Genomic DNA, 27163 nt, shown 5'->3' on the forward strand with positions numbered 1-27163 from the left:
CCTTGACAGGAAACACGTCGCCTGGGAGACCTTGAAGATTTCCCGCCTCCACAGCAAGTAGTACGCCGCACTTCCTATCGCTCGCGCAATTTCCGTCGGAGCACATAGTATTTGCGCCATGTACCACGCTTTCGACAGGATTGTTTCGTTTACTAACTGCACTCTTTGGCTCAGCGTCAGGTTCCGGTTCGCGTGTATCCTCACGAGCCCTCTCGTTGTGTTCAAGACGCTGCGCCAGTTTTGTGCTGCCATTTTCAGAGGGCACTGCTGTAGTTCCACTCCGAGTGCCCTATGGTTGTTTGTCACTCGGTACCACTGTCTCGCTGGTCGCAGTCTGCCGTTGCCTATTGGTAGTAGCACTGTCTTCCTCGGATTCGTTTTGGCACCTGAAGCCTTTTCGAAGGATTCCATGATACCCGGTGTTCCCAGGCGGTCACCCATCCAAGTACTAACCGGGCCCGATGTTGCTTAACTTCGGTGATCGGACGAGAACCGGTGTATTCAACATGGTATGGCCGTTGGCGTCCTTATAATGTAGCCGCACTGCAGAAGAAGCGTTCGTCCCTTCTCCCAACACACGAAATCGCCGTTTTCCGTGGCACATTTGACGCAAAGCACGTCCTTCCACCGCCACGTGGGTGACACGCACAACACAGCTGCTCGTTGCACCGCCTGTCATTCGTTTGGTGCGTGCGGCCTCCGACACTCGCGGGAGACGCACCTTGTTCTTGTTGTCCGGCGCAGGGCCGGGCGTCGGGGGGGACTGCGCGGGGTGTGGCAGTGTCCTGCTGGACCGGCGGAGGCTTTCTCACCTGGCTGACACGCGCCGCGCTTCCAGATATTTGCGTAATTTGCGCGTTGCATCCTCGCCTGTCGTGTCCCCTCCCCTTCCCTTCCCTTCCCTTCCCTTCCGTCCCGACTTTGCTCGACTGCCGCTCGCTGCCGCTCGGGTCGCGCTCCATATGACCGCACAAGCACGACAAACATCTGCGAGATGGGCGCGGGCCGAACCGGCGTGTCCGAGACGCCGCGTGCGGCCGTTCGGAGCTACTAGAGCAGCGCTGTGCCGTGCCATGGAAAGGCGCGAAAACAAGGACACAAGACACAGGAGGTTCGACAAAGCATCCATCTCTTCTAGCGGCGAAAGATAAATTGTTGTTTTCAAATTTGCAGTTGTGCACTGCTACAAAACAATGTGCCCTGACGTATTTCACAACATTTCTGTCGTTTCATACTGTTTTGTTATTTCCAGAGACTCTTTGGAAATCTTCCTTGGCACACTCTTCTATCCCTAATATCGTATCTTTTGTTTATTACAACAGATTTAAGTCATTGTGGAAACATCGTTGTCACATCTGAAAAAGAGGGCTGGCAGTGGTGGTGGCGACAAAAAAGCAAAATATGAAGACAGCCAGAGGTCCCAGGCAGTCACCGATCCGAATACTAACGTTGTTGCTTAACTTGGGTGATCGGACGAAAACGGTTCATTTTTTTTTTTTTTCATTTATTTAGTTAGTTTTCCGAATTTAGCGCTGCTACAAAACAGTAGGCTCTGACGCATTTCAAGAACACATCTGTCGATTCGTAGTGTTTCGTTATTTCCAACGAGTTCCTAGCACTATTCCTCGGCGCATTCTTGCTCAAACTGAGTTCATTACTGTAATTTCGTGTCTTATGTTTAGTGCAGTACTTTAAAGTGCTTGTGGAAGCATCTTTGTCACACCTGAAAGTTAGTATGAAAAAGAGGCCTGGCAGGTGTAGCGACGTAAAAATTAAAAAATTAGATAGAGCCAACAGCACCTTTTTTTTTTTTTTGTAACGTATATAAACTTTTATTTACAAATTGTAACAATTACAAGTCTTTACATTAAATGGTGTACTTGATTATTGAACGGTGATATTAACTGTCAAGGTTTCTGTTCTGATTGTTCTTTTGATAGTTCTTGGTCGAGTTACAACACGTTTATTCACTGAGTGTCCTTCATGTAGATTTTCCTGTTTGATTTTTTTTTTTTTATGTCTTTTAATTCCAAAGCTTGCGTTATTTCTATATATATATATTTTTTTTTTTTTGAATTTACATGGAAAAAAAGGGAAAATTAAAAATTTGCTTCTATGCTATTTGAAATGCACCTATTTTGGCATGTTTGCTATATGTACCCAGAGGCGAAAAAGGGGATTATAAACCAGAAACATCTATGTGATTAAATTTGTGAATGCCGGGGATTATTAGTCGCAGAGAGGCATGCTACGATTGGCACATGATGGGCCGAGATTTACAACAAAACAAAAAGCAAAAAGGAACAACAAACAAACAAATAAAAAACAAAAAAAACAATGAAACAAAAAAAAACAAGTCAATAAGCAAAAAAACTGAAAACATAAGAGAAAGGAAAAGCGTACCTTGAGTGGCGAGAGAGAGAGAGAGAGAGAGAGAGAGAGAGAGTGAGTGAGAGAACACATTAATTACATGCAATACACTGTATGACATTTTGTTGTTTTCTTGGGGCACTTTGTAACCTTTTCACTAAATTTATCTCTGACCATTTCCTTGCCTGCTTTTATGTGGCAATTGGACACTGTATCACTACAATTGGCACACGTCACTCACTTTTGCACTGCTTCACATATAAACTTTCACTATGTGCACATTTCGTAAAAAACGCTTTCCGCGCTGCACCATTCTTGCCGTCGGGGCTTTGGAGGGATCGGTGGGCGAAGTCCTCAGCGACTGGGGTGTGGGTGTTGTGGGAGGGCGTCGGTCACGTCGTGTTGAAGGCGTCTCGGAAGGCGGCGTCCAGCGGGACCTGCAGGAAGTTCTGGAAGGTCTCTCGGTACTTGGAGCGTTGTTTGGCCCTCCTGTGTTCCTCCCACAGGTCCGTGAGGAACTGCGCCTTGTCGGTCTGCCGTTTCGTGACGATGGCGTGTGCCGTCATGGCGATGATCCACATTGTGGCCAGGCGTTTTGCTTTGGGGAAAGGCTTCGCGTCCGGGACAGTGACAGCTGAGACATGTATCGCCCTCTCGTCGGTTCTGTTGATGTGGGCGATCATTCTTCTCGCTGTCGCCCATATTTCCCCGCTCTCTCTGCAGCCAAAACGATGCTCGATGGTGTCGGTCTGGTTGCAGAGCTCGCAGTTTGGGGATTCCCGCATTTTTATGCGTGCCAGTTTTTCGTTTGTCGGCACTGTTTTGTGGATGATTTTATACCACGTGTCCCTGGCGTGCTCAGGAAGTGTCCGTTCCGAGACATTCTTCCAGACCTGTGGCCAGTCATGGTCTGGAAAACTCGTCTCTATTTTGGACTTTCTTGCCTTCCCCCTCAGAGCGCTGTAGATGTTCCTCGCCGTTCTTTGCTGTGGGTTGGCAACGACCGCGGTGATGTAGCTCTTGTCGATTGCCATCTGTTTTATGTGCCGCAACTTGAATGGTATGTGCGTGGTGTCTACAGGAGCCTCTTCAGATTCAGGTTTATATTGGTTTATCAGGCTGGACGTTATACTGTTGTTGTTCTGGTTTGCCATTTTCATCGCACGGTGTAGAAGCAGTGCCGCGCATTTCGTCTTAACGTCAGTCAGACCAAGTCCGCCTTCGTCCCTTGACAGGAAACACGTCGCCTGGGAGACCTTGAAGATTTCCCGCCTCCACAGCAAGTAGTACGCCGCACTTCCTATCGCTCGCGCAATTTCCGTCGGAGCACATAGTATTTGCGCCATGTACCACGCTTTCGACAGGATTGTTTCGTTTACTAACTGCACTCTTTGGCTCAGCGTCAGGTTCCGGTTCGCGTGTATCCTCACGAGCCCTCTCGTTGTGTTCAAGACGCTGCGCCAGTTTTGTGCTGCCATTTTCAGAGGGCACTGCTGTAGTTCCACTCCGAGTGCCCTATGGTTGTTTGTCACTCGGTACCACTGTCTCGCTGGTCGCAGTCTGCCGTTGCCTATTGGTAGTAGCACTGTCTTCCTCGGATTCGTTTTGGCACCTGAAGCCTTTTCGAAGGATTCCATGATACCCGGTGTTCCCAGGCGGTCACCCATCCAAGTACTAACCGGGCCCGATGTTGCTTAACTTCGGTGATCGGACGAGAACCGGTGTATTCAACATGGTATGGCCGTTGGCGTCCTTATAATGTAGCCGCACTGCAGAAGAAGCGTTCGTCCCTTCTCCCAACACACGAAATCGCCGTTTTCCGTGGCACATTTGACGCAAAGCACGTCCTTCCACCGCCACGTGGGTGACACGCACAACACAGCTGCTCGTTGCACCGCCTGTCATTCGTTTGGTGCGTGCGGCCTCCGACACTCGCGGGAGACGCACCTTGTTCTTGTTGTCCGGCGCAGGGCCGGGCGTCGGGGGGGACTGCGCGGGGTGTGGCAGTGTCCTGCTGGACCGGCGGAGGCTTTCTCACCTGGCTGACACGCGCCGCGCTTCCAGATATTTGCGTAATTTGCGCGTTGCATCCTCGCCTGTCGTGTCCCCTCCCCTTCCCTTCCCTTCCCTTCCCTTCCGTCCCGACTTGTCCCGACTTTGCTCGACTGCCGCTCGCTGCCGCTCGGGTCGCGCTCCATATGACCGCACAAGCACGACAAACATCTGCGAGATGGTCTGCTCGACTGCCGCTCGCTGCCGCTCGGGTCGCGCTCCATATGACCGCACAAGCACGACAAACATCTGCGAGATGGGCGCGGGCCGAACCGGCGTGTCCGAGACGCCGCGTGCGGCCGTTCGGAGCTACTAGAGCAGCGCTGTGCCGTGCCATGGAAAGGCGCGAAAACAAGGACACAAGACACAGGAGGTTCGACAAAGCATCCATCTCTTCTAGCGGCGAAAGATAAATTGTTGTTTTCAAATTTGCAGTTGTGCACTGCTACAAAACAATGTGCCCTGACGTATTTCACAACATTTCTGTCGTTTCATACTGTTTTGTTATTTCCAGAGACTCTTTGGAAATCTTCCTTGGCACACTCTTCTATCCCTAATATCGTATCTTTTGTTTATTACAACAGATTTAAGTCATTGTGGAAACATCGTTGTCACATCTGAAAAAGAGGGCTGGCAGTGGTGGTGGCGACAAAAAAGCAAAATATGAAGACAGCCAGAGGTCCCAGGCAGTCACCGATCCGAATACTAACGTTGTTGCTTAACTTGGGTGATCGGACGAAAACGGTTCATTTTTTTTTTTTTTCATTTATTTAGTTAGTTTTCCGAATTTAGCGCTGCTACAAAACAGTAGGCTCTGACGCATTTCAAGAACACATCTGTCGATTCGTAGTGTTTCGTTATTTCCAACGAGTTCCTAGCACTATTCCTCGGCGCATTCTTGCTCAAACTGAGTTCATTACTGTAATTTCGTGTCTTATGTTTAGTGCAGTACTTTAAAGTGCTTGTGGAAGCATCTTTGTCACACCTGAAAGTTAGTATGAAAAAGAGGCCTGGCAGGTGTAGCGACGTAAAAATTAAAAAATTAGATAGAGCCAACAGCACCTTTTTTTTTTTTTTTTGTAACGTATATAAACTTTTATTTACAAATTGTAACAATTACAAGTCTTTACATTAAATGGTGTACTTGATTATTGAACGGTGATATTAACTGTCAAGGTTTCTGTTCTGATTGTTCTTTTGATAGTTCTTGGTCGAGTTACAACACGTTTATTCACTGAGTGTCCTTCATGTAGATTTTCCTGTTTGATTTTTTTTTTATGTCTTTTAATTCCAAAGCTTGCGTTATTTCTATATATATATATATATTTTTTTTTGAATTTACATGGAAAAAAAGGGAAAATTAAAAATTTGCTTCTATGCTATTTGAAATGCACCTATTTTGGCATGTTTGCTATATGTACCCAGAGGCGAAAAAGGGGATTATAAACCAGAAACATCTATGTGATTAAATTTGTGAATGCCGGGGATTATTAGTCGCAGAGAGGCATGCTACGATTGGCACATGATGGGCCGAGATTTACAACAAAACAAAAAGCAAAAAGGAACAACAAACAAACAAATAAAAAACAAAAAAAACAATGAAACAAAAAAAAACAAGTCAATAAGCAAAAAAACTGAAAACATAAGAGAAAGGAAAAGCGTACCTTGAGTGGCGAGAGAGAGAGAGAGAGAGAGAGAGAGAGAGTGAGTGAGAGAACACATTAATTACATGCAATACACTGTATGACATTTTGTTGTTTTCTTGGGGCACTTTGTAACCTTTTCACTAAATTTATCTCTGACCATTTCCTTGCCTGCTTTTATGTGGCAATTGGACACTGTATCACTACAATTGGCACACGTCACTCACTTTTGCACTGCTTCACATATAAACTTTCACTATGTGCACATTTCGTAAAAAACGCTTTCCGCGCTGCACCATTCTTGCCGTCGGGGCTTTGGAGGGATCGGTGGGCGAAGTCCTCAGCGACTGGGGTGTGGGTGTTGTGGGAGGGCGTCGGTCACGTCGTGTTGAAGGCGTCTCGGAAGGCGGCGTCCAGCGGGACCTGCAGGAAGTTCTGGAAGGTCTCTCGGTACTTGGAGCGTTGTTTGGCCCTCCTGTGTTCCTCCCACAGGTCCGTGAGGAACTGCGCCTTGTCGGTCTGTCGTTTCGTGACGATGGCGTGTGCCGTCATGGCGATGATCCACATTGTGGCCAGGCGTTTTGCTTTGGGGAAAGGCTTCGCGTCCGGGACAGTGACAGCTGAGACATGTATCGCCCTCTCGTCGGTTCTGTTGATGTGGGCGATCATTCTTCTCGCTGTCGCCCATATTTCCCCGCTCTCTCTGCAGCCAAAACGATGCTCGATGGTGTCGGTCTGGTTGCAGAGCTCGCAGTTTGGGGATTCCCGCATTTTTATGCGTGCCAGTTTTTCGTTTGTCGGCACTGTTTTGTGGATGATTTTATACCACGTGTCCCTGGCGTGCTCAGGAAGTGTCCGTTCCGAGACATTCTTCCAGACCTGTGGCCAGTCATGGTCTGGAAAACTCGTCTCTATTTTGGACTTTCTTGCCTTCCCCCTCAGAGCGCTGTAGATGTTCCTCGCCGTTCTTTGCTGTGGGTTGGCAACGACCGCGGTGATGTAGCTCTTGTCGATTGCCATCTGTTTTATGTGCCGCAACTTGAATGGTATGTGCGTGGTGTCTACAGGAGCCTCTTCAGATTCAGGTTTATATTGGTTTATCAGGCTGGACGTTATACTGTTGTTGTTCTGGTTTGCCATTTTCATCGCACGGTGTAGAAGCAGTGCCGCGCATTTCGTCTTAACGTCAGTCAGACCAAGTCCGCCTTCGTCCCTTGACAGGAAACACGTCGCCTGGGAGACCTTGAAGATTTCCCGCCTCCACAGCAAGTAGTACGCCGCACTTCCTATCGCTCGCGCAATTTCCGTCGGAGCACATAGTATTTGCGCCATGTACCACGCTTTCGACAGGATTGTTTCGTTTACTAACTGCACTCTTTGGCTCAGCGTCAGGTTCCGGTTCGCGTGTATCCTCACGAGCCCTCTCGTTGTGTTCAAGACGCTGCGCCAGTTTTGTGCTGCCATTTTCAGAGGGCACTGCTGTAGTTCCACTCCGAGTGCCCTATGGTTGTTTGTCACTCGGTACCACTGTCTCGCTGGTCGCAGTCTGCCGTTGCCTATTGGTAGTAGCACTGTCTTCCTCGGATTCGTTTTGGCACCTGAAGCCTTTTCGAAGGATTCCATGATACCCGGTGTTCCCAGGCGGTCACCCATCCAAGTACTAACCGGGCCCGATGTTGCTTAACTTCGGTGATCGGACGAGAACCGGTGTATTCAACATGGTATGGCCGTTGGCGTCCTTATAATGTAGCCGCACTGCAGAAGAAGCGTTCGTCCCTTCTCCCAACACACGAAATCGCCGTTTTCCGTGGCACATTTGACGCAAAGCACGTCCTTCCACCGCCACGTGGGTGACACGCACAACACAGCTGCTCGTTGCACCGCCTGTCATTCGTTTGGTGCGTGCGGCCTCCGACACTCGCGGGAGACGCACCTTGTTCTTGTTGTCCGGCGCAGGGCCGGGCGTCGGGGGGGACTGCGCGGGGTGTGGCAGTGTCCTGCTGGACCGGCGGAGGCTTTCTCACCTGGCTGACACGCGCCGCGCTTCCAGATATTTGCGTAATTTGCGCGTTGCATCCTCGCCTGTCGTGTCCCCTCCCCTTCCCTTCCCTTCCCTTCCCTTCCGTCCCGACTTGTCCCGACTTTGCTCGACTGCCGCTCGCTGCCGCTCGGGTCGCGCTCCATATGACCGCACAAGCACGACAAACATCTGCGAGATGGTCTGCTCGACTGCCGCTCGCTGCCGCTCGGGTCGCGCTCCATATGACCGCACAAGCACGACAAACATCTGCGAGATGGGCGCGGGCCGAACCGGCGTGTCCGAGACGCCGCGTGCGGCCGTTCGGAGCTACTAGAGCAGCGCTGTGCCGTGCCATGGAAAGGCGCGAAAACAAGGACACAAGACACAGGAGGTTCGACAAAGCATCCATCTCTTCTAGCGGCGAAAGATAAATTGTTGTTTTCAAATTTGCAGTTGTGCACTGCTACAAAACAATGTGCCCTGACGTATTTCACAACATTTCTGTCGTTTCATACTGTTTTGTTATTTCCAGAGACTCTTTGGAAATCTTCCTTGGCACACTCTTCTATCCCTAATATCGTATCTTTTGTTTATTACAACAGATTTAAGTCATTGTGGAAACATCGTTGTCACATCTGAAAAAGAGGGCTGGCAGTGGTGGTGGCGACAAAAAAGCAAAATATGAAGACAGCCAGAGGTCCCAGGCAGTCACCGATCCGAATACTAACGTTGTTGCTTAACTTGGGTGATCGGACGAAAACGGTTCATTTTTTTTTTTTTTCATTTATTTAGTTAGTTTTCCGAATTTAGCGCTGCTACAAAACAGTAGGCTCTGACGCATTTCAAGAACACATCTGTCGATTCGTAGTGTTTCGTTATTTCCAACGAGTTCCTAGCACTATTCCTCGGCGCATTCTTGCTCAAACTGAGTTCATTACTGTAATTTCGTGTCTTATGTTTAGTGCAGTACTTTAAAGTGCTTGTGGAAGCATCTTTGTCACACCTGAAAGTTAGTATGAAAAAGAGGCCTGGCAGGTGTAGCGACGTAAAAATTAAAAAATTAGATAGAGCCAACAGCACCTTTTTTTTTTTTTTTTGTAACGTATATAAACTTTTATTTACAAATTGTAACAATTACAAGTCTTTACATTAAATGGTGTACTTGATTATTGAACGGTGATATTAACTGTCAAGGTTTCTGTTCTGATTGTTCTTTTGATAGTTCTTGGTCGAGTTACAACACGTTTATTCACTGAGTGTCCTTCATGTAGATTTTCCTGTTTGATTTTTTTTTTATGTCTTTTAATTCCAAAGCTTGCGTTATTTCTATATATATATATATATTTTTTTTTGAATTTACATGGAAAAAAAGGGAAAATTAAAAATTTGCTTCTATGCTATTTGAAATGCACCTATTTTGGCATGTTTGCTATATGTACCCAGAGGCGAAAAAGGGGATTATAAACCAGAAACATCTATGTGATTAAATTTGTGAATGCCGGGGATTATTAGTCGCAGAGAGGCATGCTACGATTGGCACATGATGGGCCGAGATTTACAACAAAACAAAAAGCAAAAAGGAACAACAAACAAACAAATAAAAAACAAAAAAAACAATGAAACAAAAAAAAACAAGTCAATAAGCAAAAAAACTGAAAACATAAGAGAAAGGAAAAGCGTACCTTGAGTGGCGAGAGAGAGAGAGAGAGAGAGAGAGAGAGTGAGTGAGAGAACACATTAATTACATGCAATACACTGTATGACATTTTGTTGTTTTCTTGGGGCACTTTGTAACCTTTTCACTAAATTTATCTCTGACCATTTCCTTGCCTGCTTTTATGTGGCAATTGGACACTGTATCACTACAATTGGCACACGTCACTCACTTTTGCACTGCTTCACATATAAACTTTCACTATGTGCACATTTCGTAAAAAACGCTTTCCGCGCTGCACCATTCTTGCCGTCGGGGCTTTGGAGGGATCGGTGGGCGAAGTCCTCAGCGACTGGGGTGTGGGTGTTGTGGGAGGGCGTCGGTCACGTCGTGTTGAAGGCGTCTCGGAAGGCGGCGTCCAGCGGGACCTGCAGGAAGTTCTGGAAGGTCTCTCGGTACTTGGAGCGTTGTTTGGCCCTCCTGTGTTCCTCCCACAGGTCCGTGAGGAACTGCGCCTTGTCGGTCTGTCGTTTCGTGACGATGGCGTGTGCCGTCATGGCGATGATCCACATTGTGGCCAGGCGTTTTGCTTTGGGGAAAGGCTTCGCGTCCGGGACAGTGACAGCTGAGACATGTATCGCCCTCTCGTCGGTTCTGTTGATGTGGGCGATCATTCTTCTCGCTGTCGCCCATATTTCCCCGCTCTCTCTGCAGCCAAAACGATGCTCGATGGTGTCGGTCTGGTTGCAGAGCTCGCAGTTTGGGGATTCCCGCATTTTTATGCGTGCCAGTTTTTCGTTTGTCGGCACTGTTTTGTGGATGATTTTATACCACGTGTCCCTGGCGTGCTCAGGAAGTGTCCGTTCCGAGACATTCTTCCAGACCTGTGGCCAGTCATGGTCTGGAAAACTCGTCTCTATTTTGGACTTTCTTGCCTTCCCCCTCAGAGCGCTGTAGATGTTCCTCGCCGTTCTTTGCTGTGGGTTGGCAACGACCGCGGTGATGTAGCTCTTGTCGATTGCCATCTGTTTTATGTGCCGCAACTTGAATGGTATGTGCGTGGTGTCTACAGGAGCCTCTTCAGATTCAGGTTTATATTGGTTTATCAGGCTGGACGTTATACTGTTGTTGTTCTGGTTTGCCATTTTCATCGCACGGTGTAGAAGCAGTGCCGCGCATTTCGTCTTAACGTCAGTCAGACCAAGTCCGCCTTCGTCCCTTGACAGGAAACACGTCGCCTGGGAGACCTTGAAGATTTCCCGCCTCCACAGCAAGTAGTACGCCGCACTTCCTATCGCTCGCGCAATTTCCGTCGGAGCACATAGTATTTGCGCCATGTACCACGCTTTCGACAGGATTGTTTCGTTTACTAACTGCACTCTTTGGCTCAGCGTCAGGTTCCGGTTCGCGTGTATCCTCACGAGCCCTCTCGTTGTGTTCAAGACGCTGCGCCAGTTTTGTGCTGCCATTTTCAGAGGGCACTGCTGTAGTTCCACTCCGAGTGCCCTATGGTTGTTTGTCACTCGGTACCACTGTCTCGCTGGTCGCAGTCTGCCGTTGCCTATTGGTAGTAGCACTGTCTTCCTCGGATTCGTTTTGGCACCTGAAGCCTTTTCGAAGGATTCCATGATACCCGGTGTTCCCAGGCGGTCACCCATCCAAGTACTAACCGGGCCCGATGTTGCTTAACTTCGGTGATCGGACGAGAACCGGTGTATTCAACATGGTATGGCCGTTGGCGTCCTTATAATGTAGCCGCACTGCAGAAGAAGCGTTCGTCCCTTCTCCCAACACACGAAATCGCCGTTTTCCGTGGCACATTTGACGCAAAGCACGTCCTTCCACCGCCACGTGGGTGACACGCACAACACAGCTGCTCGTTGCACCGCCTGTCATTCGTTTGGTGCGTGCGGCCTCCGACACTCGCGGGAGACGCACCTTGTTCTTGTTGTCCGGCGCAGGGCCGGGCGTCGGGGGGGACTGCGCGGGGTGTGGCAGTGTCCTGCTGGACCGGCGGAGGCTTTCTCACCTGGCTGACACGCGCCGCGCTTCCAGATATTTGCGTAATTTGCGCGTTGCATCCTCGCCTGTCGTGTCCCCTCCCCTTCCCTTCCCTTCCCTTCCCTTCCGTCCCGACTTGTCCCGACTTTGCTCGACTGCCGCTCGCTGCCGCTCGGGTCGCGCTCCATATGACCGCACAAGCACGACAAACATCTGCGAGATGGTCTGCTCGACTGCCGCTCGCTGCCGCTCGGGTCGCGCTCCATATGACCGCACAAGCACGACAAACATCTGCGAGATGGGCGCGGGCCGAACCGGCGTGTCCGAGACGCCGCGTGCGGCCGTTCGGAGCTACTAGAGCAGCGCTGTGCCGTGCCATGGAAAGGCGCGAAAACAAGGACACAAGACACAGGAGGTTCGACAAAGCATCCATCTCTTCTAGCGGCGAAAGATAAATTGTTGTTTTCAAATTTGCAGTTGTGCACTGCTACAAAACAATGTGCCCTGACGTATTTCACAACATTTCTGTCGTTTCATACTGTTTTGTTATTTCCAGAGACTCTTTGGAAATCTTCCTTGGCACACTCTTCTATCCCTAATATCGTATCTTTTGTTTATTACAACAGATTTAAGTCATTGTGGAAACATCGTTGTCACATCTGAAAAAGAGGGCTGGCAGTGGTGGTGGCGACAAAAAAGCAAAATATGAAGACAGCCAGAGGTCCCAGGCAGTCACCGATCCGAATACTAACGTTGTTGCTTAACTTGGGTGATCGGACGAAAACGGTTCATTTTTTTTTTTTTTCATTTATTTAGTTAGTTTTCCGAATTTAGCGCTGCTACAAAACAGTAGGCTCTGACGCATTTCAAGAACACATCTGTCGATTCGTAGTGTTTCGTTATTTCCAACGAGTTCCTAGCACTATTCCTCGGCGCATTCTTGCTCAAACTGAGTTCATTACTGTAATTTCGTGTCTTATGTTTAGTGCAGTACTTTAAAGTGCTTGTGGAAGCATCTTTGTCACACCTGAAAGTTAGTATGAAAAAGAGGCCTGGCAGGTGTAGCGACGTAAAAATTAAAAAATTAGATAGAGCCAACAGCACCTTTTTTTTTTTTTTTTGTAACGTATATAAACTTTTATTTACAAATTGTAACAATTACAAGTCTTTACATTAAATGGTGTACTTGATTATTGAACGGTGATATTAACTGTCAAGGTTTCTGTTCTGATTGTTCTTTTGATAGTTCTTGGTCGAGTTACAACACGTTTATTCACTGAGTGTCCTTCATGTAGATTTTCCTGTTTGATTTTTTTTTTATGTCTTTTAATTCCAAAGCTTGCGTTATTTCTATATATATATATATATTTTTTTTTGAATTTACATGGAAAAAAAGGGAAAATTAAAAATTTGCTTCTATGCTATTTGAAATGCACCTATTTTGGCATGTTTGCTATATGTACCCAGAGGCGAAAAAGGGGATTATAAACCAGAAACATCTATGTGATTAAATTTGTGAATGCCGGGGATTATTAGTCGCAGAGAGGCATGCTACGATTGGCACATGATGGGCCGAGATTTACAACAAAACAAAAAGCAAAAAGGAACAACAAACAAACAAATAAAAAACAAAAAAAACAATGAAACAAAAAAAAACAAGTCAATAAGCAAAAAAACTGAAAACATAAGAGAAAGGAAAAGCGTACCTTGAGTGGCGAGAGAGAGAGAGAGAGAGAGAGAGAGAGTGAGTGAGAGAACACATTAATTACATGCAATACACTGTATGACATTTTGTTGTTTTCTTGGGGCACTTTGTAACCTTTTCACTAAATTTATCTCTGACCATTTCCTTGCCTGCTTTTATGTGGCAATTGGACACTGTATCACTACAATTGGCACACGTCACTCACTTTTGCACTGCTTCACATATAAACTTTCACTATGTGCACATTTCGTAAAAAACGCTTTCCGCGCTGCACCATTCTTGCCGTCGGGGCTTTGGAGGGATCGGTGGGCGAAGTCCTCAGCGACTGGGGTGTGGGTGTTGTGGGAGGGCGTCGGTCACGTCGTGTTGAAGGCGTCTCGGAAGGCGGCGTCCAGCGGGACCTGCAGGAAGTTCTGGAAGGTCTCTCGGTACTTGGAGCGTTGTTTGGCCCTCCTGTGTTCCTCCCACAGGTCCGTGAGGAACTGCGCCTTGTCGGTCTGTCGTTTCGTGACGATGGCGTGTGCCGTCATGGCGATGATCCACATTGTGGCCAGGCGTTTTGCTTTGGGGAAAGGCTTCGCGTCCGGGACAGTGACAGCTGAGACATGTATCGCCCTCTCGTCGGTTCTGTTGATGTGGGCGATCATTCTTCTCGCTGTCGCCCATATTTCCCCGCTCTCTCTGCAGCCAAAACGATGCTCGATGGTGTCGGTCTGGTTGCAGAGCTCGCAGTTTGGGGATTCCCGCATTTTTATGCGTGCCAGTTTTTCGTTTGTCGGCACTGTTTTGTGGATGATTTTATACCACGTGTCCCTGGCGTGCTCAGGAAGTGTCCGTTCCGAGACATTCTTCCAGACCTGTGGCCAGTCATGGTCTGGAAAACTCGTCTCTATTTTGGACTTTCTTGCCTTCCCCCTCAGAGCGCTGTAGATGTTCCTCGCCGTTCTTTGCTGTGGGTTGGCAACGACCGCGGTGATGTAGCTCTTGTCGATTGCCATCTGTTTTATGTGCCGCAACTTGAATGGTATGTGCGTGGTGTCTACAGGAGCCTCTTCAGATTCAGGTTTATATTGGTTTATCAGGCTGGACGTTATACTGTTGTTGTTCTGGTTTGCCATTTTCATCGCACGGTGTAGAAGCAGTGCCGCGCATTTCGTCTTAACGTCAGTCAGACCAAGTCCGCCTTCGTCCCTTGACAGGAAACACGTCGCCTGGGAGACCTTGAAGATTTCCCGCCTCCACAGCAAGTAGTACGCCGCACTTCCTATCGCTCGCGCAATTTCCGTCGGAGCACATAGTATTTGCGCCATGTACCACGCTTTCGACAGGATTGTTTCGTTTACTAACTGCACTCTTTGGCTCAGCGTCAGGTTCCGGTTCGCGTGTATCCTCACGAGCCCTCTCGTTGTGTTCAAGACGCTGCGCCAGTTTTGTGCTGCCATTTTCAGAGGGCACTGCTGTAGTTCCACTCCGAGTGCCCTATGGTTGTTTGTCACTCGGTACCACTGTCTCGCTGGTCGCAGTCTGCCGTTGCCTATTGGTAGTAGCACTGTCTTCCTCGGATTCGTTTTGGCACCTGAAGCCTTTTCGAAGGATTCCATGATACCCGGTGTTCCCAGGCGGTCACCCATCCAAGTACTAACCGGGCCCGATGTTGCTTAACTTCGGTGATCGGACGAGAACCGGTGTATTCAACATGGTATGGCCGTTGGCGTCCTTATAATGTAGCCGCACTGCAGAAGAAGCGTTCGTCCCTTCTCCCAACACACGAAATCGCCGTTTTCCGTGGCACATTTGACGCAAAGCACGTCCTTCCACCGCCACGTGGGTGACACGCACAACACAGCTGCTCGTTGCACCGCCTGTCATTCGTTTGGTGCGTGCGGCCTCCGACACTCGCGGGAGACGCACCTTGTTCTTGTTGTCCGGCGCAGGGCCGGGCGTCGGGGGGGACTGCGCGGGGTGTGGCAGTGTCCTGCTGGACCGGCGGAGGCTTTCTCACCTGGCTGACACGCGCCGCGCTTCCAGATATTTGCGTAATTTGCGCGTTGCATCCTCGCCTGTCGTGTCCCCTCCCCTTCCCTTCCCTTCCCTTCCCTTCCGTCCCGACTTGTCCCGACTTTGCTCGACTGCCGCTCGCTGCCGCTCGGGTCGCGCTCCATATGACCGCACAAGCACGACAAACATCTGCGAGATGGTCTGCTCGACTGCCGCTCGCTGCCGCTCGGGTCGCGCTCCATATGACCGCACAAGCACGACAAACATCTGCGAGATGGGCGCGGGCCGAACCGGCGTGTCCGAGACGCCGCGTGCGGCCGTTCGGAGCTACTAGAGCAGCGCTGTGCCGTGCCATGGAAAGGCGCGAAAACAAGGACACAAGACACAGGAGGTTCGACAAAGCATCCATCTCTTCTAGCGGCGAAAGATAAATTGTTGTTTTCAAATTTGCAGTTGTGCACTGCTACAAAACAATGTGCCCTGACGTATTTCACAACATTTCTGTCGTTTCATACTGTTTTGTTATTTCCAGAGACTCTTTGGAAATCTTCCTTGGCACACTCTTCTATCCCTAATATCGTATCTTTTGTTTATTACAACAGATTTAAGTCATTGTGGAAACATCGTTGTCACATCTGAAAAAGAGGGCTGGCAGTGGTGGTGGCGACAAAAAAGCAAAATATGAAGACAGCCAGAGGTCCCAGGCAGTCACCGATCCGAATACTAACGTTGTTGCTTAACTTGGGTGATCGGACGAAAACGGTTCATTTTTTTTTTTTTTTCATTTATTTAGTTAGTTTTCCGAATTTAGCGCTGCTACAAAACAGTAGGCTCTGACGCATTTCAAGAACACATCTGTCGATTCGTAGTGTTTCGTTATTTCCAACGAGTTCCTAGCACTATTCCTCGGCGCATTCTTGCTCAAACTGAGTTCATTACTGTAATTTCGTGTCTTATGTTTAGTGCAGTACTTTAAAGTGCTTGTGGAAGCATCTTTGTCACACCTGAAAGTTAGTATGAAAAAGAGGCCTGGCAGGTGTAGCGACGTAAAAATTAAAAAATTAGATAGAGCCAACAGCACCTTTTTTTTTTTTTTTGTGACGTATATAAACTTTTATTTACAAATTGTAACAATTACAAGTCTTTACATTAAATGGTGTACTTGATTATTGAACGGTGATATTAACTGTCAAGGTTTCTGTTCTGATTGTTCTTTTGATAGTTCTTGGTCGAGTTACAACACGTTTATTCACTGAGTGTCCTTCATGTAGATTTTCCTGTTTGATTTTTTTTTTTTATGTCTTTTAATTCCAAAGCTTGCGTTATTTCTATATATATATATTTTTTTTTTTTTGAATTTACATGGAAAAAAAGGGAAAATTAAAAATTTGCTTCTATGCTATTTGAAATGCACCTATTTTGGCATGTTTGCTATATGTACCCAGAGGCGAAAAAGGGGATTATAAACCAGAAACATCTATGTGATTAAATTTGTGAATGCCGGGGATTATTAGTCGCAGAGAGGCATGCTACGATTGGCACATGATGGGCCGAGATTTACAACAAAACAAAAAGCAAAAAGGAACAACAAACAAACAAATAAAAAACAAAAAAAACAATGAAACAAAAAAAAACAAGTCAATAAGCAAAAAAACTGAAAACATAAGAGAAAGGAAAAGCGTACCTTGAGTGGCGAGAGAGAGAGAGAGAGAGAGAGAGAGAGTGAGTGAGAGAACACATTAATTACATGCAATACACTGTATGACATTTTGTTGTTTTCTTGGGGCACTTTGTAACCTTTTCACTAAATTTATCTCTGACCATTTCCTTGCCTGCTTTTATGTGGCAATTGGACACTGTATCACTACAATTGGCACACGTCACTCACTTTTGCACTGCTTCACATATAAACTTTCACTATGTGCACATTTCGTAAAAAACGCTTTCCGCGCTGCACCATTCTTGCCGTCGGGGCTTTGGAGGGATCGGTGGGCGAAGTCCTCAGCGACTGGGGTGTGGGTGTTGTGGGAGGGCGTCGGTCACGTCGTGTTGAAGGCGTCTCGGAAGGCGGCGTCCAGCGGGACCTGCAGGAAGTTCTGGAAGGTCTCTCGGTACTTGGAGCGTTGTTTGGCCCTCCTGTGTTCCTCCCACAGGTCCGTGAGGAACTGCGCCTTGTCGGTCTGCCGTTTCGTGACGATGGCGTGTGCCGTCATGGCGATGATCCACATTGTGGCCAGGCGTTTTGCTTTGGGGAAAGGCTTCGCGTCCGGGACAGTGACAGCTGAGACATGTATCGCCCTCTCGTCGGTTCTGTTGATGTGGGCGATCATTCTTCTCGCTGTCGCCCATATTTCCCCGCTCTCTCTGCAGCCAAAACGATGCTCGATGGTGTCGGTCTGGTTGCAGAGCTCGCAGTTTGGGGATTCCCGCATTTTTATGCGTGCCAGTTTTTCGTTTGTCGGCACTGTTTTGTGGATGATTTTATACCACGTGTCCCTGGCGTGCTCAGGAAGTGTCCGTTCCGAGACATTCTTCCAGACCTGTGGCCAGTCATGGTCTGGAAAACTCGTCTCTATTTTGGACTTTCTTGCCTTCCCCCTCAGAGCGCTGTAGATGTTCCTCGCCGTTCTTTGCTGTGGGTTGGCAACGACCGCGGTGATGTAGCTCTTGTCGATTGCCATCTGTTTTATGTGCCGCAACTTGAATGGTATGTGCGTGGTGTCTACAGGAGCCTCTTCAGATTCAGGTTTATATTGGTTTATCAGGCTGGACGTTATACTGTTGTTGTTCTGGTTTGCCATTTTCATCGCACGGTGTAGAAGCAGTGCCGCGCATTTCGTCTTAACGTCAGTCAGACCAAGTCCGCCTTCGTCCCTTGACAGGAAACACGTCGCCTGGGAGACCTTGAAGATTTCCCGCCTCCACAGCAAGTAGTACGCCGCACTTCCTATCGCTCGCGCAATTTCCGTCGGAGCACATAGTATTTGCGCCATGTACCACGCTTTCGACAGGATTGTTTCGTTTACTAACTGCACTCTTTGGCTCAGCGTCAGGTTCCGGTTCGCGTGTATCCTCACGAGCCCTCTCGTTGTGTTCAAGACGCTGCGCCAGTTTTGTGCTGCCATTTTCAGAGGGCACTGCTGTAGTTCCACTCCGAGTGCCCTATGGTTGTTTGTCACTCGGTACCACTGTCTCGCTGGTCGCAGTCTGCCGTTGCCTATTGGTAGTAGCACTGTCTTCCTCGGATTCGTTTTGGCACCTGAAGCCTTTTCGAAGGATTCCATGATACCCGGTGTTCCCAGGCGGTCACCCATCCAAGTACTAACCGGGCCCGATGTTGCTTAACTTCGGTGATCGGACGAGAACCGGTGTATTCAACATGGTATGGCCGTTGGCGTCCTTATAATGTAGCCGCAGTGCAGAAGAAGCGTTCGTCCCTTCTCCCAACACACGCAATCGCCGTTTTCCGTGGCACATTTGACGCAAAGCACGTCCTTCCACCGCCACGTGGGTGACACGCACAACACAGCTGCTCGTTGCACCGCCTGTCATTCGTTTGGTGCGTGCGGCCTCCGACACTCGCGGGAGACGCACCTTGTTCTTGTTGTCCGGCGCAGGGCCGGGCGTCGGGGGGGACTGCGCGGGGTGTGGCAGTGTCCTGCTGGACCGGCGGAGGCTTTCTCACCTGGCTGACACGCGCCGCGCTTCCAGATATTTGCGTAATTTGCGCGTTGCATCCTCGCCTGTCGTGTCCCCTCCCCTTCCCTTCCCTTTCCGTCCCGACTTGTCCCGACTTTGCTCGACTGCCGCTCGCTGCCGCTCGGGTCGCGCTCCATATGACCGCACAAGCACGACAAACATCTGCGAGATGGGCGCGGGCCGAACCGGCGTGTCCGAGACGCCGCGTGCGGCCGTTCGGAGCTACTAGAGCAGCGCTGTGCCGTGCCATGGAAAGGCGCGAAAACAAGGACACAAGACACAGGAGGTTCGACAAAGCATCCATCTCTTCTAGCGGCGAAAGATAAATTGTTGTTTTCAAATTTGCAGTTGTGCACTGCTACAAAACAATGTGCCCTGACGTATTTCACAACATTTCTGTCGTTTCATACTGTTTTGTTATTTCCAGAGACTCTTTGGAAATCTTCCTTGGCACACTCTTCTATCCCTAATATCGTATCTTTTGTTTATTACAACAGATTTAAGTCATTGTGGAAACATCGTTGTCACATCTGAAAAAGAGGGCTGGCACTGGTGGTGGCGACAAAAAAGCAAAATATGAAGACAGCCAGAGGTCCCAGGCAGTCACCGATCCGAATACTAACGTTGTTGCTTAACTTGGGTGATCGGACGAAAACGGTTCATTTTTTTTTTTTTTTCATTTATTTAGTTAGTTTTCCGAATTTAGCGCTGCTACAAAACAGTAGGCTCTGACGCATTTCAAGAACACATCTGTCGATTCGTAGTGTTTCGTTATTTCCAACGAGTTCCTAGCACTATTCCTCGGCGCATTCTTGCTCAAACTGAGTTCATTACTGTAATTTCGTGTCTTATGTTTAGTGCAGTACTTTAAAGTGCTTGTGGAAGCATCTTTGTCACACCTGAAAGTTAGTATGAAAAAGAGGCCTGGCAGGTGTAGCGACGTAAAAATTAAAAAATTAGATAGAGCCAACAGCACCTTTTTTTTTTTTTTTGTAACGTATATAAACTTTTATTTACAAATTGTAACAATTACAAGTCTTTACATTAAATGGTGTACTTGATTATTGAACGGTGATATTAACTGTCAAGGTTTCTGTTCTGATTGTTCTTTTGATAGTTCTTGGTCGAGTTACAACACGTTTATTCACTGAGTGTCCTTCATGTAGATTTTCCTGTTTGATTTTTTTTTTTTATGTCTTTTAATTCCAAAGCTTGCGTTATTTCTATATATATATATTTTTTTTTTTTTGAATTTACATGGAAAAAAAGGGAAAATTAAAAATTTGCTTCTATGCTATTTGAAATGCACCTATTTTGGCATGTTTGCTATATGTACCCAGAGGCGAAAAAGGGGATTATAAACCAGAAACATCTATGTGATTAAATTTGTGAATGCCGGGGATTATTAGTCGCAGAGAGGCATGCTACGATTGGCACATGATGGGCCGAGATTTACAACAAAACAAAAAGCAAAAAGGAACAACAAACAAACAAATAAAAAACAAAAAAAACAATGAAACAAAAAAAAACAAGTCAATAAGCAAAAAAACTGAAAACATAAGAGAAAGGAAAAGCGTACCTTGAGTGGCGAGAGAGAGAGAGAGAGAGAGAGAGAGAGAGAGTGAGTGAGAGAACACATTAATTACATGCAATACACTGTATGACATTTTGTTGTTTTCTTGGGGCACTTTGTAACCTTTTCACTAAATTTATCTCTGACCATTTCCTTGCCTGCTTTTATGTGGCAATTGGACACTGTATCACTACAATTGGCACACGTCACTCACTTTTGCACTGCTTCACATATAAACTTTCACTATGTGCACATTTCGTAAAAAACGCTTTCCGCGCTGCACCATTCTTGCCGTCGGGGCTTTGGAGGGATCGGTGGGCGAAGTCCTCAGCGACTGGGGTGTGGGTGTTGTGGGAGGGCGTCGGTCACGTCGTGTTGAAGGCGTCTCGGAAGGCGGCGTCCAGCGGGACCTGCAGGAAGTTCTGGAAGGTCTCTCGGTACTTGGAGCGTTGTTTGGCCCTCCTGTGTTCCTCCCACAGGTCCGTGAGGAACTGCGCCTTGTCGGTCTGCCGTTTCGTGACGATGGCGTGTGCCGTCATGGCGATGATCCACATTGTGGCCAGGCGTTTTGCTTTGGGGAAAGGCTTCGCGTCCGGGACAGTGACAGCTGAGACATGTATTGCCCTCTCGTCGGTTCTGTTGATGTGGGCGATCATTCTTCTCGCTGTCGCCCATATTTCCCCGCTCTCTCTGCAGCCAAAACGATGCTCGATGGTGTCGGTCTGGTTGCAGAGCTCGCAGTTTGGGGATTCCCGCATTTTTATGCGTGCCAGTTTTTCGTTTGTCGGCACTGTTTTGTGGATGATTTTATACCACGTGTCCCTGGCGTGCTCAGGAAGTGTCCGTTCCGAGACATTCTTCCAGACCTGTGGCCAGTCATGGTCTGGAAAACTCGTCTCTATTTTGGACTTTCTTGCCTTCCCCCTCAGAGCGCTGTAGATGTTCCTCGCCGTTCTTTGCTGTGGGTTGGCAACGACCGCGGTGATGTAGCTCTTGTCGATTGCCATCTGTTTTATGTGCCGCAACTTGAATGGTATGTGCGTGGTGTCTACAGGAGCCTCTTCAGATTCAGGTTTATATTGGTTTATCAGGCTGGACGTTATACTGTTGTTGTTCTGGTTTGCCATTTTCATCGCACGGTGTAGAAGCAGTGCCGCGCATTTCGTCTTAACGTCAGTCAGACCAAGTCCGCCTTCGTCCCTTGACAGGAAACACGTCGCCTGGGAGACCTTGAAGATTTCCCGCCTCCACAGCAAGTAGTACGCCGCACTTCCTATCGCTCGCGCAATTTCCGTCGGAGCACATAGTATTTGCGCCATGTACCACGCTTTCGACAGGATTGTTTCGTTTACTAACTGCACTCTTTGGCTCAGCGTCAGGTTCCGGTTCGCGTGTATCCTCACGAGCCCTCTCGTTGTGTTCAAGACGCTGCGCCAGTTTTGTGCTGCCATTTTCAGAGGGCACTGCTGTAGTTCCACTCCGAGTGCCCTATGGTTGTTTGTCACTCGGTACCACTGTCTCGCTGGTCGCAGTCTGCCGTTGCCTATTGGTAGTAGCACTGTCTTGCTCGGATTCGTTTTGGCACCTGAAGCCTTTTCGAAGGATTCCATGATACCCGGTGTTCCCAGGCGGTCACCCATCCAAGTACTAACCGGGCCCGATGTTGCTTAACTTCGGTGATCGGACGAGAACCGGTGTATTCAACATGGTATGGCCGTTGGCGTCCTTATAATGTAGCCGCACTGCAGAAGAAGCGTTCGTCCCTTCTCCCAACACACGAAATCGCCGTTTTCCGTGGCACATTTGACGCAAAGCACGTCCTTCCACCGCCACGTGGGTGACACGCACAACACAGCTGCTCGTTGCACCGCCTGTCATTCGTTTGGTGCGTGCGGCCTCCGACACTCGCGGGAGACGCACCTTGTTCTTGTTGTCCGGCGCAGGGCCGGGCGTCGGGGGGGACTGCGCGGGGTGTGGCAGTGTCCTGCTGGACCGGCGGAGGCTTTCTCACCTGGCTGACACGCGCCGCGCTTCCAGATATTTGCGTAATTTGCGCGTTGCATCCTCGCCTGTCGTGTCCCCTCCCCTTCCCTTCCCTTCCCTTCCCTTCCGTCCCGACTTTGCTCGACTGCCGCTCGCTGCCGCTCGGGTCGCGCTCCATATGACCGCACAAGCACGACAAACATCTGCGAGATGGGCGCGGGCCGAACCGGCGTGTCCGAGACGCCGCGTGCGGCCGTTCGGAGCTACTAGAGCAGCGCTGTGCCGTGCCATGGAAAGGCGCGAAAACAAAGACACAAGACACAGGAGGTTCGACAAAGCATCCATCTCTTCTAGCGGCGAAAGATAAATTGTTGTTTTCAAATTTGCAGTTGTGCACTGCTACAAAACAATGTGCCCTGACGTATTTCACAACATTTCTGTCGTTTCATACTGTTTTGTTATTTCCAGAGACTCTTTGGAAATCTTCCTTGGCACACTCTTCTATCCCTAATATCGTATCTTTTGTTTATTACAACAGATTTAAGTCATTGTGGAAACATCGTTGTCACATCTGAAAAAGAGGGCTGGCACTGGTGGTGGCGACAAAAAAGCAAAATATGAAGACAGCCAGAGGTCCCAGGCAGTCACCGATCCGAATACTAACGTTGTTGCTTAACTTGGGTGATCGGACGAAAACGGTTCATTTTTTTTTTTTTTCATTTATTTAGTTAGTTTTCCGAATTTAGCGCTGCTACAAAACAGTAGGCTCTGACGCATTTCAAGAACACATCTGTCGATTCGTAGTGTTTCGTTATTTCCAACGAGTTCCTAGCACTATTCCTCGGCGCATTCTTGCTCAAACTGAGTTCATTACTGTAATTTCGTGTCTTATGTTTAGTGCAGTACTTTAAAGTGCTTGTGGAAGCATCTTTGTCACACCTGAAAGTTAGTATGAAAAAGAGGCCTGGCAGGTGTAGCGACGTAAAAATTAAAAAATTAGATAGAGCCAACAGCACCCGGTGTTCCCAGGCGGTCACCCATCCAAGTACAAACCGGGCCCGATGTTGCTTAACTTCGGTGATCGGACGAGAACCGGTGTATTCAACATGGTATGGCCGTTGGCGTCCTTATAATGTAGCCGCACTGCAGAAGAAGCGTTCGTCCCTTCTCCCAACACACGAAATCGCCGTTTTCCGTGGCACATTTGACGCAAAGCACGTCCTTCCACCGCCACGTGGGTGACACGCACAACACAGCTGCTCGTTGCACCGCCTGTCATTCGTTTGGTGCGTGCGGCCTCCGACACTCGCGGGAGACGCACCTTGTTCTTGTTGTCCGGCGCAGGGCCGGGCGTCGGGGGGGACTGCGCGGGGTGTGGCAGTGTCCTGCTGGACCGGCGGAGGCTTTCTCACCTGGCTGACACGCGCCGCGCTTCCAGATATTTGCGTAATTTGCGCGTTGCATCCTCGCCTGTCGTGTCCCCTCCCCTTCCCTTCCCTTCCCTTCCCTTCCGTCCCGACTTGTCCCGACTTTGCTCGACTGCCGCTCGCTGCCGCTCGGGTCGCGCTCCATATGACCGCACAAGCACGACAAACATCTGCGAGATGGGCGCGGGCCGAACCGGCGTGTCCGAGACGCCGCGTGCGGCCGTTCGGAGCTACTAGAGCAGCGCTGTGCCGTGCCATGGAAAGGCGCGAAAACAAAGACACAAGACACAGGAGGTTCGACAAAGCATCCATCTCTTCTAGCGGCGAAAGATAAATTGTTGTTTTCAAATTTGCAGTTGTGCACTGCTACAAAACAATGTGCCCTGACGTATTTCACAACATTTCTGTCGTTTCATACTGTTTTGTTATTTCCAGAGACTCTTTGGAAATCTTCCTTGGCACACTCTTCTATCCCTAATATCGTATCTTTTGTTTATTACAACAGATTTAAGTCATTGTGGAAACATCGTTGTCACATCTGAAAAAGAGGGCTGGCACTGGTGGTGGCGACAAAAAAGCAAAATATGAAGACAGCCAGAGGTCCCAGGCAGTCACCGATCCGAATACTAACGTTGTTGCTTAACTTGGGTGATCGGACGAAAACGGTTCATTTTTTTTTTTTTTCATTTATTTAGTTAGTTTTCCGAATTTAGCGCTGCTACAAAACAGTAGGCTCTGACGCATTTCAAGAACACATCTGTCGATTCGTAGTGTTTCGTTATTTCCAACGAGTTCCTAGCACTATTCCTCGGCGCATTCTTGCTCAAACTGAGTTCATTACTGTAATTTCGTGTCTTATGTTTAGTGCAGTACTTTAAAGTGCTTGTGGAAGCATCTTTGTCACACCTGAAAGTTAGTATGAAAAAGAGGCCTGGCAGGTGTAGCGACGTAAAAATTAAAAAATTAGATAGAGCCAACAGCACCCGGTGTTCCCAGGCGGTCACCCATCCAAGTACAAACCGGGCCCGATGTTGCTTAACTTCGGTGATCGGACGAGAACCGGTGTATTCAACATGGTATGGCCGTTGGCGTCCTTATAATGTAGCCGCACTGCAGAAGAAGCGTTCGTCCCTTCTCCCAACACACGAAATCGCCGTTTTCCGTGGCACATTTGACGCAAAGCACGTCCTTCCACCGCCACGTGGGTGACACGCACGACACAGCTGCTCGTTGCACCGCCTGTCATTCGTTTGGTGCGTACGGCCTCCGACACTCGCGGGAGACGCACCTTGTTCTTGTTGTCCGGCGCAGGGCCGGGCGTCGGGGGGGACTGCGCGGGGTGTGGCAGTGTCCTGCTGGACCGGCGGAGGCTTTCTCACCTGGCTGACACGCGCCGCGCTTCCAGATATTTGCGTAATTTGCGCGTTGCATCCTCGCCTGTCGTGTCCCCTCCCCTTCCCTTCCCTTCCCTTCCCTTCCGTCCCGACTTGTCACGCGCCGCGCTTCCAGATATTTGCGTAATTTGCGCGTTGCATCCTCGCCTGTCGTGTCCCCTCCCCTTCCCTTCCCTTCCCTTCCCTTCCGTCCCGACTTGTCCCGACTTTGCTCGACTGCCGCTCGCTGCCGCTCGGGTCGCGCTCCATATGACCGCACAAGCACGACAAACATCTGCGAGATGGGCGCGGGCCGAACCGGCGTGTCCGAGACGCCGCGTGCGGCCGTTCGGAGCTACTAGAGCAGCGCTGTGCCGTGCCATGGAAAGGCGCGAAAACAAGGACACAAGACACAGGAGGTTCGACAAAGCATCCATCTCTTCTAGCGGCGAAAGATAAATTGTTGTTTTCAAATTTGCAGTTGTGCACTGCTACAAAACAATGTGCCCTGACGTATTTCACAACATTTCTGTCGTTTCATACTGTTTTGTTATTTCCAGAGACTCTTTGGAAATCTTCCTTGGCACACTCTTCTATCCCTAATATCGTATCTTTTGTTTATTACAACAGATTTAAGTCATTGTGGAAACATCGTTGTCACATCTGAAAAAGAGGGCTGGCACTGGTGGTGGCGACAAAAAAGCAAAATATGAAGACAGCCAGAGGTCCCAGGCAGTCACCGATCCGAATACTAACGTTGTTGCTTAACTTGGGTGATCGGACGAAAACGGTTCATTTTTTTTTTTTTTTCATTTATTTAGTTAGTTTTCCGAATTTAGCGCTGCTACAAAACAGTAGGCTCTGACGCATTTCAAGAACACATCTGTCGATTCGTAGTGTTTCGTTATTTCCAACGAGTTCCTAGCACTATTCCTCGGCGCATTCTTGCTCAAACTGAGTTCATTACTGTAATTTCGTGTCTTATGTTTAGTGCAGTACTTTAAAGTGCTTGTGGAAGCATCTTTGTCACACCTGAAAGTTAGTATGAAAAAGAGGCCTGGCAGGTGTAGCGACGTAAAAATTAAAAAATTAGATAGAGCCAACAGCACCTTTTTTTTTTTTTTGTAACGTATATAAACTTTTATTTACAAATTGTAACAATTACAAGTCTTTACATTAAATGGTGTACTTGATTATTGAACGGTGATATTAACTGTCAAGGTTTCTGTTCTGATTGTTCTTTTGATAGTTCTTGGTCGAGTTACAACACGTTTATTCACTGAGTGTCCTTCATGTAGATTTTCCTGTTTGATTTTTTTTTTTATGTCTTTTAATTCCAAAGCTTGCGTTATTTCTATATATATATATATTTTTTTTTTTTGAATTTACATGGAAAAAAAGGGAAAATTAAAAATTTGCTTCTATGCTATTTGAAATGCACCTATTTTGGCATGTTTGCTATATGTACCCAGAGGCGAAAAAGGGGATTATAAACCAGAAACATCTATGTGATTAAATTTGTGAATGCCGGGGATTATTAGTCGCAGAGAGGCATGCTACGATTGGCACATGATGGGCCGAGATTTACAACAAAACAAAAAGCAAAAAGGAACAACAAACAAACAAATAAAAAACAAAAAAAACAATGAAACAAAAAAAAACAAG

General features: G+C 48.2%; 9 non-coding genes across 9 annotated transcripts; all 9 read right to left on the minus strand.

Annotated features, from left to right (window-relative positions):
- Positions 1–404: 404 nt before the first annotated feature.
- LOC126452276 (5S ribosomal RNA) lies at positions 405–523 on the minus strand. The gene has a single exon (XR_007584585.1). It is a non-coding gene; the product is annotated as a 5S ribosomal RNA (ribosomal RNA).
- A 3477-nt stretch (positions 524–4000) lies between these two features.
- On the minus strand, positions 4001–4119 carry LOC126452277 (5S ribosomal RNA). Its single transcript, XR_007584586.1, has one exon. It is a non-coding gene; the product is annotated as a 5S ribosomal RNA (ribosomal RNA).
- A 3562-nt stretch (positions 4120–7681) lies between these two features.
- Positions 7682–7800, minus strand: LOC126452278 (5S ribosomal RNA). The gene has a single exon (XR_007584587.1). It is a non-coding gene; the product is annotated as a 5S ribosomal RNA (ribosomal RNA).
- A 3560-nt stretch (positions 7801–11360) lies between these two features.
- On the minus strand, positions 11361–11479 carry LOC126452279 (5S ribosomal RNA). The gene has a single exon (XR_007584588.1). It is a non-coding gene; the product is annotated as a 5S ribosomal RNA (ribosomal RNA).
- A 3560-nt stretch (positions 11480–15039) lies between these two features.
- On the minus strand, positions 15040–15158 carry LOC126452282 (5S ribosomal RNA). The gene has a single exon (XR_007584590.1). It is a non-coding gene; the product is annotated as a 5S ribosomal RNA (ribosomal RNA).
- A 3562-nt stretch (positions 15159–18720) lies between these two features.
- Positions 18721–18839, minus strand: LOC126452283 (5S ribosomal RNA). The gene has a single exon (XR_007584591.1). It is a non-coding gene; the product is annotated as a 5S ribosomal RNA (ribosomal RNA).
- A 3479-nt stretch (positions 18840–22318) lies between these two features.
- Positions 22319–22437, minus strand: LOC126452284 (5S ribosomal RNA). The gene has a single exon (XR_007584592.1). It is a non-coding gene; the product is annotated as a 5S ribosomal RNA (ribosomal RNA).
- A 1265-nt stretch (positions 22438–23702) lies between these two features.
- Positions 23703–23821, minus strand: LOC126452293 (5S ribosomal RNA). The gene has a single exon (XR_007584600.1). It is a non-coding gene; the product is annotated as a 5S ribosomal RNA (ribosomal RNA).
- A 1275-nt stretch (positions 23822–25096) lies between these two features.
- Positions 25097–25215, minus strand: LOC126452306 (5S ribosomal RNA). Its single transcript, XR_007584611.1, has one exon. It is a non-coding gene; the product is annotated as a 5S ribosomal RNA (ribosomal RNA).
- Between the last annotated feature and the right edge of the window lie 1948 nt (positions 25216–27163).

The sequence above is a fragment of the Schistocerca serialis genome, unplaced genomic scaffold (genome assembly GCF_023864345.2).
Source record: "Schistocerca serialis cubense isolate TAMUIC-IGC-003099 unplaced genomic scaffold, iqSchSeri2.2 HiC_scaffold_844, whole genome shotgun sequence".
Lineage (NCBI taxonomy): Eukaryota > Metazoa > Arthropoda > Insecta > Orthoptera > Acrididae > Schistocerca > Schistocerca serialis.